Source organism: Pinus tabuliformis, chromosome 3_1 (genome assembly GCF_031772625.1).
Source record: "Pinus tabuliformis cultivar Carrire ecotype Pingquan chromosome 3_1, CPIR1, whole genome shotgun sequence".
Taxonomy (NCBI): Eukaryota; Viridiplantae; Streptophyta; class Pinopsida; order Pinales; family Pinaceae; genus Pinus; species Pinus tabuliformis.
The window spans coordinates 609,428,432-609,446,652 of record NC_142301.1 but is presented as its reverse complement, the minus strand read 5'-3'; positions in this window follow the sequence as shown (position 1 = coordinate 609,446,652).

Below are 18,221 nucleotides of genomic sequence, written 5' to 3'. Positions count from 1 at the left end.
TGTTCTCTTTGCCAGTGCATTTGTTTATTAACTCCTGCAAGCCTTTCGCAACTTTGCTGTCGTGTAGTAGTTTCATATAGGTCTCCAAGAACGTGGTAAGAAAAGAGGGATAAATGTAGGCACGCTGGTTTCTTGCACTTTGTTATGGCTTCCTGAGGTGGATGGCTCAACGAAGCTTTCCTTGGCCTCCATAAATGTTTCCTTCACACACTCCATATCAAAACCAACTTCCTTTTTTGGGGCCTTGCAAACCCATCCGTCCTGTTCATGTTGTTTTCCCTTATAACTGCGAGTACTGCGAGTCATTATTCTGCTTCTCAACACTATATTCACACTCTGATCCTCTTTGCGGGCCTCAACTCTCATCATTTGCAAGTTCTATGTCGGCTGCTGAGGCTGCGCCTTATTCTCCTGCATCTTAGCTATCAGCACTGGGCATTCTTCTATGGTCTGGTCAAACTGGCTGCAGTATTGACATGACGGGCATGTCTGATTCTAACACTCCCATGCGTAGTGCCTTGGTGTTCCACAGTTGTAATAGATAACCTGACCTCGACCTCTCCCAGGCCCTCCTCCTCCTTGGCCTCGTCCTCGTCCCTGAAAACCTCTGCATGCTCCTCTGTTGCCCTAATCAGGAGGTCAAGTTTCTGCTTTCATCCGGTATGTAGGTGTTCTTCCCATCATCATCTCATAGCTGTGACAGTGGCTCTCATAGTGGCCCACTGATTTACAGAAGTCACAGAACAACTGCTATAGTGTCTGAACGAAATTTTGAAGAAAATGACAATTATCCATAACATGTTTTCCAGCAACCTGACAAATAGTGCAGCCCCCATGCTCAGTCCTACTGGGGCTTCCAGCTTTAGGGGAATTGCTCCCCCTCCTGTAATATAATTCGTGAATACAGGAAAATGGTCCTTATCATGCCCCTGGCTCTTACACTTCAAACACCAGACTTTCGCGCACACTTATAGTTTGGTCTCCTTGTCTTTCTTCAAGCTTTACAATTCTAAGCAGAGGCTTTGTAACTGAGAGTGAATCTGTTGTACCCCTAAGGTCGCATACTGAATGGGTATTGCATGCAATCTCATCACAATCCCTAGGGCTTCTGCCTAAGTTCCTATCTTCTGTTGCGACAAAGAAATTCTTAGGTGGGGCAGGAGTGAAGCTATGAACCATTCACGATGTTGACCATCTGTGAGATGCATGTTTTCTTCTTGAATCACACATTTTAACCTTTGATCTAATTCCCAAGGTGTCTCATCAACCCTCATCGTGATTTCCTTAAATCTAACTACTGACTACGAGTTAGACTTAGGCTTACTAAACTATTTGTTTAAATCATCCTTAGTATCTACTAGCGATGACAAAGGATTATTATAATAGTACTTAATATACCAAGTCTGCACGTGATCCTGCAAAACGGTAACCAATTGTGCCTTCTTTATATTATCATTAGTGATTTTTTGCGTTATCCACACAGCATCCGCAACAAACCAAAACTGTTATGTATCCTCACTTCCGATGCCCTTGAAAATCGGTAGCTTCATTGTGTTTTCCATGTTGAATGGGGGTGGCGGTGGTGGGGGTGTGGGCAAAGGTGTATGCGGTGGAGGTGGAGGCGGAGGTGGAGTGGATGGATGATTTATTTGAGGAAACCCCTGAGTGATTAATTGAACAACGCTTCACAACGGGGTCCTTTCTGCCCCTTCATCGTCACTTACAGGAGGTCCAATCAAGGGACTATACTCCAACCCTGATCCTTCTCAAGTCCTAAATAATTTTACACTTCGCGTAGCTCCAAACATTAAGGCAATGGCATAACTCGTTTTTCACATAACAACATTTTAATCCAGGTATTCAAAGATCTTAAATACTTACCTCACGTTCCCTTGAAAAATTGTTGCTCCACTTCATTGTAGTTGACTGAGATATCAACTGCAAATTCTTTAACAAATCCTCCTATAATCTGATAAAGCCAATGATCGACAACGTGCACGATCTTGCCTTCAGAGGCTTCTAATCGTCGTACCAGTTCTGGTGTCCACACTATTGGACTGTCAAGCTTCCACCTCCCTTAACCATCTTCCAACTTAGCTAACCACTCGTATAATTCGATCAGGAAGGTGTAGAAGAAAATTTCGTGTATCTTCGTATACAAATACCTATCCAACCACTCCTCCTTTGACAGGCGTGGATTCATGTATTCCTGCACCACAAATTCGTGAATTTTTCTATCCAGCCACTTTTCAACTTCTCTCTTCATTGGATTCCAATGATTCAACATCACACATCTCCTTTAAGCAGATCCTAGTCCTAGCAACAGAACCATTTGTTGGCTTAGGGGGTCCTGACCTAGGTTCAGAGTTAGTCGCACCAACCAACAAAACCCTACACTACTGGCCCTTTCAGCAACAACCCACGTACCATAAGATGTAGTCTCACCCAAAGCAGTATGGGAGGATCCTGGAACCAATTTTCCGCATCCAGAGATTAGTGTGATGTCTTTTAGCACCATATATCTTCCTTTGCGCAAATCTATAAGACCTTAGGGCCGGGTACTGCAACTCTTTTAAAACAACCTTCAGACCTTCGCGAAGATCCATGATTGGTCTTTGCAGACCCTTAATGTTAGGTCGCTATAATACTAGTGATTCCCCCATTACTATTGTCATTGAGCCCTTATTGTTATTGTTGTGCCCTATTGTCCCCATATTGTTATTATTGTGCCCCATAGAAGCCGACTATTGTTATTGTTGTGCCCTTATATTATTATTGTTATGTCGGCTTCGATTATATTGTGACCCCTTAGACTCCTATATATAGAAAGGAGGTTTTGGTCATTTGCATCATCCAAGAATTGTTCATTTGTGTACTGTAAAGGAGGTTGCCCCCTCGAAGAGGCTGATTTCTAAGGCGTTGATATTTCTTTTCTATATTTTTGTGAGCTGGTTTCATAACATTTGGGATCAAAGATTTGGATTCTAGGGTTTAGCTGCTCCAAACCGGTCATCGTGGAATTTTTGCTATAACTATTTTTCTATGATGGTTCAGAAGTTATAAACAAAACCGATTTGAGATGAAATTGTTTTGAACCTTGAGTCCGAATTTCAGATATTGTCTCACTAAATTTTCGGAGATATGATCTGAGGAAGTTAGCGTTTTTGCAGACTCTTGAATTACATTCCAAACAGGTGACCTTGGGAAAATTGTCATAACTTTCTCTCTGAGCATCAGATTGAAATTTCATAAGAAGTTACAGAAAGAGGACGAATTTTAGTTTTTTTGTATATTTTTTAGATCCGAAGATCGAAACCGTGACACATGGCACATCGTATAAGTTCTCTCTATTGAAAAATTATATAATCAGGTCATCTTACGAGATTGGGCATAACTCTCTCTTGGAAAATCAAACTTTGATCAAACTGGTGGAATTGGAAAGAGGATTCAGAGGGCTATCTCAGAAAGAAATTTCAGACCTTGGAGGTTCACAATTACAAAGGTACAACAAATTAAATATCAAGCTTCTACAAAGCAAAACAAGGTGTGTAGTCTTTTTAAAATATTGCATAAGTTTGGGTTGAAAAATTAGTTTGGAGTTAAAAGGTCATAGTGAAGCATAATTATAATTAATTGATTCCCCAAAGAAAGAAAATGGAAACACCTAGTAAGCAACCTGAAATCTCTAGCATGACTCATGAAGAAGAGGAAGAAATGCAACATGATATATCAAAGTTACGAGACCAAGTGCAACAAATTTCACTCTCACAAAAGGTAACAGAAGCTAAGATTGATGGTTTAAAGAAAGGCATGGAAGCTAAGATAAATGGCATGGAAGCTAATATGAATGGCATGAAAGTTAAGATGGATGACGTGGAAGCTAAGATGTATGGCATGGAAGCTAAGATGAATGGCATGGACGCTAATATGGATGGTATAGAAGAAAAATTGAAAGGCAACATGGAATATTTGAAGATAGCTTTGACTAAGTTGCTACAAGAAATGCTTACTAATGGTGAAAAGGTAGTAAAGGAAATTCATGATGAGAACAAAAGAAATGTTAATCATGATTTCATAGACCCTAACATTGGATTGAAGACCCACCATGTTTCAAAGATCGATATGAGGAAGTTTGATAGCAAGGATCCTACAACATGGATACTACAGATGGAGAAATTTTTCGATCTCCATAATGTGCAAAACACACAAAAGGTACGCATTGAAACTTTATATTTGGAACCAAATCAGTTTGCATGGTATCAACGGATTTTCTCTCGTAAACAAAAATTGTCACTTGGGAAATTTTTACAGAAGAAATGATAGCACATTATGAGGATACAAAAAGCAACACTTTTTTTAGCCAATTGATAAACCTAAAACAAAAGGATTCAATGATGGAGCACATTGAGGACTTCCAAAAATTGATATAAGGGTAAAAGATATTCCAGAGGAGCATAGGATTGATGTGTTCATAGGGACTTTAAAGGATAACATCCAACATGAGGTTCACATTTGGGAACTTGACTCATTGGAGAAGGCATTCAGGTTGGCAAGAAAAATGGAAAGCAAAATTATGGCAACAAGGAAGCCTACCACTCACAACTATGAGGATGGAAGTGTTGTTTCCCTTAGCCTTCCACAACCTACAAGGTTGAACCCCAACAATTGGAAGAAAAAAGAGAAAAAGGGCTTTGTTACAATTGCGATAGCAAATACACTAAAGGTCATAAGTGTGTTGAGAAGAAATTATTTTACATAGATTGTGAAGAGGAGGAAGAAAATGAACAAGAAATGTCAAAAGCAGAGGATATACACCATGAACAAACCCTAGAGAAATAAGAAATGAATCTAACCATATCTTGTAATGCATTGGCATGAATTACCACTCCTTAAACTATCGAGATAGAAGGACATATCAAGAAGAAAAAGGTAATAGTGTTGATTGATTTGGGCAGTACCCATAATTTTATTCATTGTAAGATATCCAAGGAATTGAATTGCTTCCTATATCCAGCACCAGAGTGTCAAGTGATGGTTGCAAGTGGAGGAACCATAAATTGCTCTGGAAAGTGTCATAATATCAAGCTATCCATGGGAGAATATGTATTGAATAGCCCAATGCTTTCCATTCCAATGGGTGGTGTTGATGTTGTACTAGGAGTCCAATGACTACAATCCTTGGGTACAATAGCTTTTAATTTTCATGAAATTTTCTTCAGAAGGAAAGGAAGTTGAATTAAGAGGTATCGCAGGGAAACCATGAAAGTTAATCAGCTCTAATGGAATGACAAATCTTCTAAAGAAATAACAATGAGGCATAATTGCACAATTATGTTCGCTAGAGGCTCCTGCATTGAAATCATCTATTTCTCCAGATGTCCAAAAATTCTTGGACAATCATTCCAAGGTATTTGAGACTCCCAAAGGTCTCCCACCTATTCATGATCATGATCATGCTATTCATTTGGTTCTAGGAAGTGTTCCTCCAAACATCAAGCCTTACAAATATCCCTATGCCCAAAAGAGTGAAATTGAACGTATGGTTGCAAAAATGCTAGAGGCTGGTATAATTCAACCTAGTCAAATTTCTTTCTCTGCTCTAGTAGTATTGGTGCACAAGAAGGATGGATCATGGTGCATGTGTCTGGATTATAGGGAGCTCAACAAGCTCACTATTAAAGATAAATTTCCCATTCTTGTCACTGATGAACTATTGGATGAATTGCATGGATCAATTTACTTCACCAAGTTGGATCTTCATTCAGGATATCATCAAATTAGAATGAATATTGAAGACATTCCTAAAATAGCATTTAGAACTCATGAGGGTCATTATGAATTTTTTGTCATGCCTTTTGGCCTTGCCAATGCACCTTCTACATTTCAAGGTTTGATGAATTCCATTTTCAAACCCTTCCTTAGAAAAATTGTGTTAGTATTTTTTTGATGATATACTAATCTATAGAAATTCTTGGAAGGATCATGTTCAACATGTTTACAAGGTGCTCAAACTATTGGAGGAGAAACAATTAAATGAAAAAAGCTCCAAATGTTTCTTTAGAGTGCAAGAGGTGGAATATCTAGGCCATATTGTATCTCATGAAGGTGTTAAGGTAGACCTAGCAAAATTAAAGCCATTAAGGAATGGAAAATCCCCACATCCATAAAGCATCTGCGAGGATTTCTCGAGTTGACAGGGTATTATCGCAAGTTTGTTAAGAATTATGGGAGGATAGCAGCACCTCTAACAAAATTATTGAAGAAAGATGCATTTTTATGGACTCCAAAAGCAATGAATGCCTTTGAACATCTTAAAGAAACAATGTGCCAAGCATCGGTCTTAGCTACACCGGACTTCACAAAAACCTTTATTGTGGAATGTGATGCCTCCGGAAATGGAATTGGTGTTGTTTCAATGCAAGAAGAAAGACCCATTTCTTTCGAAAGTTGTCCAATCAAAGGAAAGTATTTACACAAAGATATTTATGAGAAGGAAATGTTGGCTATACTACGTGCACTTAAGAAATGGTGACCCTACCTAATAGGAAGACACTTCAAGGTAAAAACGAATCATGATAGTCTTAAATACTTTTTAGAACAAAGATTATCTTCAGAAGAGCAGCAAAAATGGGTCACAAAGATGTTGGGTTATGAATTTGAAATCATATACAAAAAAGGGAAGAAAAATGTTGTGGCACATGCACTCTCAAGAAAGGATGAGGATGTGGATGCATTGCTTTGTGCCATTTCTATTATCCAACCAAATTGAATAAACAAAGCAAGGGATGAATGGAAGAATGACAAAGAAGTGTGGGCACACATTCAAAAGATACAACAAGATCCCAGTACATATGATACATTTAGCTGGAAAAATGATTCGTTATGGTACAAAGATCGCTTATACCTATGTCAGAATTCCCAACTCAAACAAAATATTCTTATGGAATTGCACACCTCTCCCTTAGGAGGGCACTCGAGATTTTAAAAGCTTACCACAGGGTTAAGAAGGAATATTTTTGGGATGGCCTTAAATCTGATATTCAAAAGTTTGTGGCGCAATGTTTGGTTTTCAACAAAATAAAGTTGAATCAATTAAGACCCCGGGTCTATTACAACCTTTATCCATTCCAAGTCAACGTTGGGAGGAGCTTTCAAAGGATCTTATCGCAGGTTTACCCAAGTCCGAAGGAAACAGTGTCATCATGGTGGTAGTTGATAGACTTACCAAGTATGCACACTTTTGTGCATTATCTCATCCATTTAAAGCTAGTAAAGTTTCTACTGCATTTATGGAAACAATTCAAAAGCTACATGGAAACCCAAAGATTATTGTAAGCGACAGAGATCCCATTTTCATTGGAAATTTCTGGACATAATTATTTTCTTGTCTTGGTACTCAGTTAGCTCATAGCTCATCTTATCATCCTCAATCTGATGGGAAAACTGAGATAGTAAACAAATGTTTAGAAGGATATCTTCGATGATTTGTATCTGATAAATAGACACAATGGGTCAAATGGTTACCTTTGGCTGAATGGTGGTATAACAATTCCTTCCATACTGCAGCCAAAATGACCCCATTTATGGCACTTTATGGATATCACCCACCGTCCATCACATCATATTTAAGAGAAAATTTTAAGGTTCAAGCAGTGGAATATCACATCGAGCATCAACAACAAGTTATCCAACTCTTAAAGGATAACCTAACTTTGGCACAGAATAGAATGAAACAACAAGCAGATCAACATCGCAGCGAAAGAAGTTTCGATATAGGTGACTAGGTATTTCTACAACTACAACCATATAAACAAATGTCCCTCAAGCAAGCTAAGAAGGATAATAAATTATCACCAAAGTATTATGGTCTGTACAAGGTGTTGCAAAAGATTGGTGCTACGGCATACAAATTAGAGCTTCTTACAGCTTCCCGAGTGCATCCAGTTTTCCATGTTTCATGCTTAAAGAATGTTATTGGTGACAAGCTCCCAGTTCAAACAATATTGCCAGAACTTGACGAGGAAGGAAAAATCATATTGAAATCTGAAGCAGTCACAGAAACGAGAACTCGACAGCTGCGAAATCGATCATTTTCGGAGTATCTTGTCAAGTGGAAGAACTTACCCGTTGAAGATTCCACATGGGAGGATGAGAATTTTATACATAAGCATCCAGAACTACTCAAACATTGAGGACAACACTTTTTTGAAGGAGAGGGGCATGTTAGGTCCCTATAATACTAGTGATTCCCCTAGTACTATTGTCATTGTAGCCCTTATTCTTATTGTTGTGCCCTATTGTCCCCATATTGTTATTATAGTGCCCCATAGAAGCCCACTATTGTTATTGTTGTGCCCTTATATTATTATTGTTATGTCGGCTTTGATTATATTGTGACCCCTTAGACTCTTATATATAGAAAGGAGGTTTTGGTCATTTGCATCATCCAAGAATTGTTCGTTTGTGTAATGTAAAGGAGGTTGCCCCCTCGAGGAGGCTAATTTCTAAGGTGTTGATCTTTCTTTTCTATTTTTTTGTGTGTTGGTTTCATAACACTTAACGGTCTATTCATCCACTTCCGCACACCAGAAAACAACCCTAGATCGGAGCTCGCGCAGATCTACTTAAGTATTTAATAAACATAACATAAATTATCACAGTCTTCGCAAACTTAAATAAACATGCTTGCGTACATCATTTAACAGTTATTCAATAGGATTGCGTGTACATTTAGATCAATATTTCATAACACTTTATTCATCAGTAACATATATCACAAGCATAAATAACATAGATAAACAGATATACACAAGATTTCTTCAGTAACTTTCTTTATTGATCTTCAGTTCGGATTTACAGACTCAAAACTTCCCTGCGCACTCAATTGCAGGGGTCAATGCACTTAGCTGCGAAATCTACTTTGGGCCTCTGCGCACTCAGTTACGAAGCCTTTCTTCCTTCTATTACATGTTCCTTACTTTCCTTTCTCTTCACCCAAACATTCACATTATGCCTTAGACCCTCTAAGACACACCTATTTATACAATCCCATGGTCCGTGGACCATGGGTGGGTCTCAAATCCGACTCACACTTTACATAAACAAGGGCTAAAACCCCTTTGACTCCTAATCATCTACGCGCTTCGCATCCACAAATCGCAGAGAATTTACATTATTTACAAAAATTACATCAAAACTTGGGTTATTTTAACCCCAAAACTTACCCAAGGGACCCCATCCCAATAATTCAATTTAAGGGAAAATGGTGGTTCCGAAAAATATGGCAATGGTATATTCCTCCTAAACTCAGATGTTTCATCCGGCTAGCCTTGGACAACATAATCTTGACTTGGGATAACTTGCTCCATCGTGGTTTGAAAGGTCCAAAATTGACAGATCACCTCTTTTTCCAATGTGACTTCGTGCAAGTACTATGGAAAAATGCTCTATCCTCTCTCAGCCTTTTAGATGGTGGTCCGATGAGTTTTTTAGAAACTTGTCTCCAATGGTGGGATCACATGATGGGAAGGTATAAGGCTCTGCCTATATTCATGGCGTGGGGTATATGGAAGGCTCACAATAAGCATCTTTTTTTAGAGTCTTTTCCTTAATATCTCTCGTATTTTGCCACATATTCTTGGTTTTTTCTTTGAACACTTCTCATCTCAGAAGCCCAGGAAGCCTCGTCACCTTTCCTTTCCCCTAGTATCCATGTCAGACAATGTTGGCTTCTTCGATGGAGCACAACAGGGAGGTACTTGTGGTGGTGGGGCATATATCATTCTTTAAGGAAATGTTTCTTATTATATTTGGCTAAATCTTGGGGAAGGATCTAAGACAAAAATTTAAGTCATAGCCACTTGGGCCCTTCTATATGTTGTTGCTTCCATTAATGCCATTTCTCTGCAGGCCTATGAGGACTCAAAGTGTGCTATTAATCGGTTCACTGGGATAAATCAAATTCAGACTCTTATCTTACAATGTTGGATGGGCATAATTAAAACTTTAAAGAACCTTCTCCACAACCTATCCTTTTAGCATATATATAGGAAATTCAATCTTCAGGTAGATAATCTTTCCAAGAAGGGTCTCTATGAGGAGGAAGGATACGTCTTTTATGAAAAGCATTAGGGCACACATGTTATGAGTAAGGGGAGACCTCATTTCCTATTTGGCCATTCATTATCTCTGTAATTATGTCTTTTGAGATTTTTTGTTCACTTAGATGCTTGGGAGATAATTGATAGCCGATATATTTTGTCAGGACATGGACATCTTTGTGCTATCTATTTGTCTTTAGTTTATATTGAGCTATATTAGTTGATGACAAACTTTGGTCTTTTAGTTCTGGCTAAGTTTTCAGGTCATTTGTCTTTGTGTTTATGTAGTTATTGGTAATATATCGCCTCATCCTTATTTCCAAAAGTCTCAACTCTTGCTAAATCATAAATCATAAGATCTGGTACATTTGGCTTGTAGGTTGTTGGATAACTCTTTGTGTTATAAGATAGTCATGAGAGTTGATTTTGGACATCTCTTAAATTAATCCAAAAAAACATTAATTTACCATCATATATATATTTTCTTCAAAATTTTATTGTAACTATAATCCATTTTTTACTAATAACCCATAATAAATTCCAATTTTCATCTTAAAAAAGATTGAAAAACCTAAAGTCCCTACGTACGTCCTTACACTAAAAAGAAAAATTAATTAACAAGAAGAATGTTGCAACTGGCCTAGCACATAACTCAGAAGTTTACGAGCTTTTTTTTGCATCAATCAATTCTCAAATAAAAATTCCCGACTTTTCAATCTACCATTATCAAATAAAAGTCCTGCCAACCTAAACTGAACGTACAGAATATTTGGACTTTGGATACAACGGATTTAAATATATAATTCTTTTTGGTGTCACGCTATTTGGGATCTAAATTAGATACTCCTAATAATGGTGAAATTTTTACGTGGAGTAGACAGCCAATACTGGAGTCTGAATCGCTATCTCCGAATGAAAAAGCGCAACCAAGGAAAGTGGCCTCTACGAATGTTTATTGAAATTTTCAAAAGGAACTTGTGTTTTTCATTATTACCAGATTTATCCCATCTTTCGCTTTAGAAAGTGAGAAAGTCATTTATTCTTTGTTTAAATTGTTTGGGATACACTGTTTTTTTCTTTCTAAACAGTTAAATCCAATTAATTATATGATTAATATATTCATGTGATATTATCAAATTATTTTAAGTTGAAATTAATGATAAGAAATAAAAATAAATGGAAGTTAAGAAGAGTTACATCACTGGAAATCGATGGGCAGTTAAGTAGCTGATGGAAGTTGATAATCCAGTAGAGTAGTTAAAGGGATTATATTCAGGGATAAGTGCATAATTGACTAAGATAATGGTAGAAGGGAAATTAATTATAGTTAGAATTAATTGGTCAAGCTATTTATTTTGTTTTAAGTTTCATTATAAGGTTTTTTTATGCTTATTAGCACAGATTCACTTTAAGTATGGATCTAAAACGAGTTAAGAGGGATCAAATTTGTTCACATAAAAAAAAAATAGAGTGTAAAATATGATTGGTTATTTTTCATTGTTTAAATTGTATTTTTGAATGCTAGATAGAATATATATAGGACCAAATAAAAGTTTTAACCATAAAACTTTTTTTTTAATCATATATACATTTTTTTTAATGATATATAATATATACTTAATTTACATAAAAATATTTTGCATCGCATGTACATTGGAACACTTTATCACACAAATTAAAATGGTTTTTTTATTATTAATATATTTGTAAGTATATGCCAAATTTTTTTTGAAAGTTTGCTAGGTCCTTATTTTTCATTAATATATAAAAAGCAAGTTACACCTACATAGATCGTTAGGTGGCCTCAACTTGCCCAGAGGGAAACCAAGCCTATCGGCCACCTAACAACGTGATATGTCATCTAGTAACAAAAAATAACAAGTCTTTCTAACCAAGCTAAATAAGTTTGATTGTCTTTGCATTGCCTAAATTCTATATGCCTAAAAATGTAGAATTTTCTTGTAGATTCGCAAGCTCATGAAATTTAATAAAGCAAGAGACAAGAATCTACTTCTACTTTCAACCAACGGAAGCCATAAATCGATGACAATAATATGAACAAGAAAAAGATAAATCAATGGCGCATAACACAATAAGTTTTCTTAGGGAAAGCCACTGCTCAAAACCCCGCCTATCTGTATTGCGTTAATCAGAAATATGAGTGAAGAGACAAAGCTTGTTCTCACTAGAACAATTCCGCACAAGTATGCTCAACTCTCTGCCTCACAAGCCCGCTCTTAGCCAACACTTATCCAATTTCCACTGCCTGCCAAACCCCTATTTCCTTGCGCAATTCCTAGAATAAATAGCCTATATTTAAAGGGAATTCATGCTTCCAAAACTGCACAATCCAAACATAGGTCCTTCTCTGATTGAATGCATGATATTTACAACTCAGTAAATCATACAACTGACAGTACATTGTCCCTGCACTCTAGTCTCAACTAGGCCTTTCTCTGAACTGACATGCATGAGTTTCTCATGAGGGAATCTTCAATTAACTAGAGTAACACTTGTGGATGCACTAGTGCACTAACCGATTGTTAGTCCTCTATTAGTTTCACAAACAGTTAGAACTAATTCAACTGACCATAACTCAGTAAACTAATTTATCTAATTACAACTTAATTTAAACTCATACTAGACCCCTAAGATTTAGGGAGAACATATACATGACTACAAAAAGACTTCCAACTAGAAATTCCTAAGCTAATTAAGTTGATTAAACTTAATTAACTATTTATAAGTTGCTATGAGAATAGAATTTGATTTTAATTATTAGTTTAATTCAATGACAAATTAAACTAGAATTTCTTATTGCCATTTCTCAACACTCCCTCTCAACAAGAAAGGGATTATCAGCTACCCCAATCATGTCTCTGTGAAACTCGAATTTACATCTTGACAATGCCTTTGTCAAAATGTCAGCATCTTGCTCCTCCATGGGAATGTACTCTAACAACATGATTCGCCTCAATACACAATCTTTGAGATGATGATATCAGATATCAATATGCTTGAACCGACCATGAAAAACTAGATTTTTAGAGAGTTTGATACAACTCTGATTATCGTAGTAAATCACCGTCGGATCCATATGCTGACCAAACAGACCAACCAAGATCTTCCTCATCCAGATGGCCTCACATGTTTCCTAAATTACAGTCGTGTACTCTACCTCTGTCGAATTGAGTAAAACCGATCTCCGTTTCCTGTTGTACCAAGAAATTATCATTGACCCAATACTGAAAATCCCTCCTGATGTGCTTTTCCGGTCGAATGGACTCCCCGCCCAATCTTGCTCCTCCATGGGAATGTACTCTAACAACATGATTCGCCTCAATACACAATCTTTGAGATGATGATATCAGATATCAATATGCTTGAACCAACCATGAAAAACTGGATTTTTAGAGAGTTTGATACAACTTTGATTATCGTAGTAAATCACCGTCGGATCCATATGCCGACCAAACAGACCAACCAAGATCTTCCTCATCCAGATGGCCTCACATGTTTCCTTAATTACAGTCATGTACTCTACCTCTGTCGAATTGAGTACAACTGATCTCTGTTTCCTGTTGTACCAAGAAATTATCATTGACCCAATATTGAAAATCCCTCCTGATGTGCTTTTCCGGTCGGATGGACTCCCCGCCCAATCTTGCTCCTCCATGGGAATGTACTCTAACAACATGATTCGCCTCAATACACAATCTTTGAGATGATGATATCAGATATCAATATGCTTGAACCGACTATGAAAAACTGGATTTTTAGAGAGTTTGATACAACTCTGATTATCATAGTAAATCACCGTCGGATCCATATGCTGACCAAACAGACCAACCAAGATCTTCCTCATCCAGATGGCCTCACATGTTTCCTAAATTACAGTCGTGTACTCTACCTCTGTCGAATTGAGTACAGCCGATCTCTGTTTCCTATTGTACCAAGAAATTATCATTGACCCAATACTGAAAATCCCTCCTGATGTGCTTTTCCAGTCGGATGGAATCCCCGCCCAATCTGCATCCATGAAACCTTGAAGCTTCACTCCCTCTGTCTGTCTATACCATAATCCATACTGAGTAGTGCCCTTGAGGTATCTCAATACATGCTTTGCTAGCTTCCAATACAACTTGGTAGGCCTAACCATCACTTGACTTAGCTAGTTAACTGCATAGCATAAATCTAGTCGTGTGTTCACCAAGTACATGAGTGAACCCACAAGCTTCCTGTAAATAGTAGCTTCCACTACCTCTCTTGAAGTAGCATCCTCCTTCCTCCAGTTACTAGCTAGAGGAGTCTCCATAGTCTTGTAGCTCTCCATGTGGAACCTCCTGAGTATCTCGTTGGCATACTTTCCTTGAGACACAAACAACTCCCCATCACCCTGCCATACCTCCATGCCCAGAAAGTAATGCATGAACCCCAAGTCCTTCATCTCAAACAGGATTTGATCAGTTGATCATCACCTGTTAGTATGGGATCATCAACATAAAGTACAATGATCAACAGTTTACCTTCCACCACTATTGGGTACAGATTCGCATCCACTTCACTCTTCGTGAAGCCCAACCCGATGAAGTAGTTGTCAATCTTGGTATACCAAGCACGAGGTTCTTTCTTCAACCCATACAACGCTCTCTTAAGCCAGCACACATGTGACTCATGGTCGAAGGTTTCAAAACCTTCAAGCTTCTCTATGTACACTTCTTCCTCAATCGTGCCATTAAGAAACATTGTCTTTACATCCATCCGATATATCTTCCAACCCATCTACGTTGATAGTGCCAATATAGATCTGATCGACGAGTACCTTGCAATGGGAGCAAAGGTCTCATCATAGTCAATCCCCTCTACCTGTGAAAAGCCACGTGCCACAAATCTAGGCTTATTCTTCTCCACATTACCATCTGCAGCTTGCTTTACCTTGTAAAGCCAACAAGAGCTCACCACAGACTTATTATCTGGTCTTAGAACCACATCCCAAACATTGTTACGAGCTATGGAGTCATACTCCTCCACCATGGCATCAACCCAAACTCGTTGTTGCACTGCTTCCTCAAAGGAAGATGGCTCTGTCACAACACATCCGCTCATAAGAGCCATGTATCCAGTGTACCTGTCAGGTGACCTCCTCTATCTGTGATGTAATGTGGGTGCTCCCACATTCTCTCTAGCATCTGACAACACTCTATCGGCCTCTTTGGTGCGCTTTCTCTCAACTCTGGAAGACTCTGCGTGAGTCGATGTCTCCACTCCCGGATCCTCTGCATGTGGTTGTTGCACATAAATCTGAGGCTCCTCAACCTTAGGAGCTAAAAGCTCCTCAACCGCATGTAGTTGAAGCTCCTTCTCAAGGGAAACTTGTATGGCCTTCTCCTCATTGAATCTGACATCCCTGTGAACTATTATCATCCTAGTGGTCGAAAAGTACACTCGATAGTTGTGAGGTGTGTCAGTGTACCCCACAAATATCCCCAAATTTGTTGTCAGCTCAAGCTTCTTCCATGCATCTTTGGTCACATGGAAATATACCGATGACCCAGAGATCCTGAAGTGACTAACATCCAGCCTATTACCGGAATAAGCCTCCTCTGGTGTCTTCATCCCAAGTATTTGATGCGGGCTATGATTCTGAACATAAATCGCTATGTTGCATGCCTCGACCCACAAGTGTAGTGGGAGACCCTAATCATGCAACATCGCCCTCGCTGCCCCTACTATGCTTTTGTTCTTCCTCTCGGCCACCCCATTCTACTAATGGTTATGGAGTGCCATAAACTCCCGTTTAATCCCTTCCGTTGCACAGAAGTTCTTAAAATCATTTGAGACATACTCACCGCCGTTATCACTCCATAGATCTTTAACCTTCTTGCTCAACTCTTTCTCCACCAATGCTTTAAACTCACAAAACTTTGTGAAGGTTTGATCTTTTTTTTGCATGAAAAATATCCAACATTTTCGAGAAAAGTCATTAACAAAAATAACATAATACATGTGTTTGGTCATGGATGCTATTGAGAATGGTCCACACACATCTGAACAGTCTCGCTCTAGAATAGCCTCTACTCATCTGTCTCTTTCATGAAAGGAAGACTTGGTGTATTTACCTAAAGTACACCCCTTGCATGTATCAAATTTCTCTAGTGTACCTTTGGGAAAACCAATGGAGATCTGATGCATGATATTCAAAGCCCCATTATGCAAGTAGCCCAATCGGCTATGCCACAACTCGCCAACATCTCGGATTTGCACCATCTCTACTTTCGTGCTCAAAGAACCACAATCCTCTACCTCCAGTGTATAGAGATTATTCACCCGAATCCCTATCTTCTTTGCTTGACCCGTGGCTATGTGTCGAAGGAACACCTTTCCTTTCGAGAAGATTACATCATAGCCTCTATCCTCAAGCATGGCAATGAATACCACGTTCTTCTTCAACTCGAGCACATACATAACATTATTCAAGGTGATTGGAGCCCCATGCTCCCTTTGAAAAGTAACCATGCCCAATCCAGTAGCACGATACCTCCCATTGTCACCCATCTCGATATGCATCTGGAGATCTTTCTCCTCTAGGTCACTGAATAACTCCTTGTTGGCAGTCATGTGGAATGAAGCTCCATTGTCTAAGTACCATACGCTTCCCATCATTGATGACACCATGAATGCAATGAGGTAAAAGTCCATTTCGAATTGAGAGGCCAAAGCCTCACTCGTCACTCCTCCTAAGGACTTTTCTTGGACTTCTTGAGTGGAAAATTTGTATCAAAATGGCCCAACTTATGACAATGAAAGCATTTCACTTTCGTCATGTATTTCTTCTTACCTCCATGGAAAGAATCTGATTTGGAATGGGAAGCTTTCCATTTCCCCTTCTTTGCCTTAATCGCTAAGGCACAATTCTCTTCATCATCAGTCTTTGATGAAGAGCCATCCCTAGTGTTACTCCTGATCTCCTCCTGCATCAAATATGACCGCAATCGTTTCCAATCTGACAGCTTCTCCCAACCATTGACAGAGTCCTAAGAAATATGCCAACTCTTTAGAAGTCCCACAAGAGCAAGAATCACCATATCATCCTCGACAACCATGATTCCAACACTTCCAAGTTCATCACGATATTAAGTGAAGTTGGTCAAGTACTTTGGAATAGTCTTGCCTTTCTCCATTTTGATTATTTGAAGTTTGTCCTTCAGTTCCAATTTCCTTTCATCATTGTTGTTCTGATACAAGTATGTTAATGCTTTCCACATAGAATACGGAGTTTCCTTGCCATGGATACTCAATACAATGTAGTCTCGAACTCCCTCAAGGATTATCCGCCTCGCCTTCGCCAAACACTTCTTTCATTCTGCCAGATTCTATGCATCTAATGCTACTGGATTAGGAATGTCTTGATCAATGAATTCCTTCAAGCCATTATCCTCCAGTACAACCTCCATTCTATCCCTTCAGGCTATATAATTAGAGATGCCTTCCAAGGTATATTCAAGCTGCAAACCGTAGAATGCCATCTTCCGATCCTGAAGTATGTATTGCAAATTTTAACTTCACTTGTAACCCAAAACTCAAAACTTCGAAATCTCCTCTAGTATTTTGAATTCAGATCCGATACCATTTAGAATTTTCTTGTAGATTCGCAAGCTCATGCAATTTACTAAAGCAAGAGACAAGAATCTACTTCTACTTTCAACCAGCGGAATCCAATAGATCAATGAAAACAATATGAACAAGAAGAAGATAAATCAATGACACATAACACAATAACTTTTCCTGGGGAAAGCCACTGCTCAAAACCTTGCCTATTTGTATTGCGTTAATAAAAAATATAAGTGAAGATACAAAGCTTGTTCTCACTAGAAAAATTCTGCACAAGTATGCTCAACTCTCTGTCTCGCAAGCCCACTCTTAGCCAACACTTAGCCAATTTCCACTGCGTACCAAGCCCCTATTTCCTTGCACAATTCCCAAGATGAATAACCCATATTTAAAAGGAATTCATGCTTCTAAAACTGCGCAATCCAAACATAGGTCCTTATCCAATTGCATGCATGATATTTACAATTCAGTAAATCATACAACTGATAGTACAATGTCCCTGCACTCTAG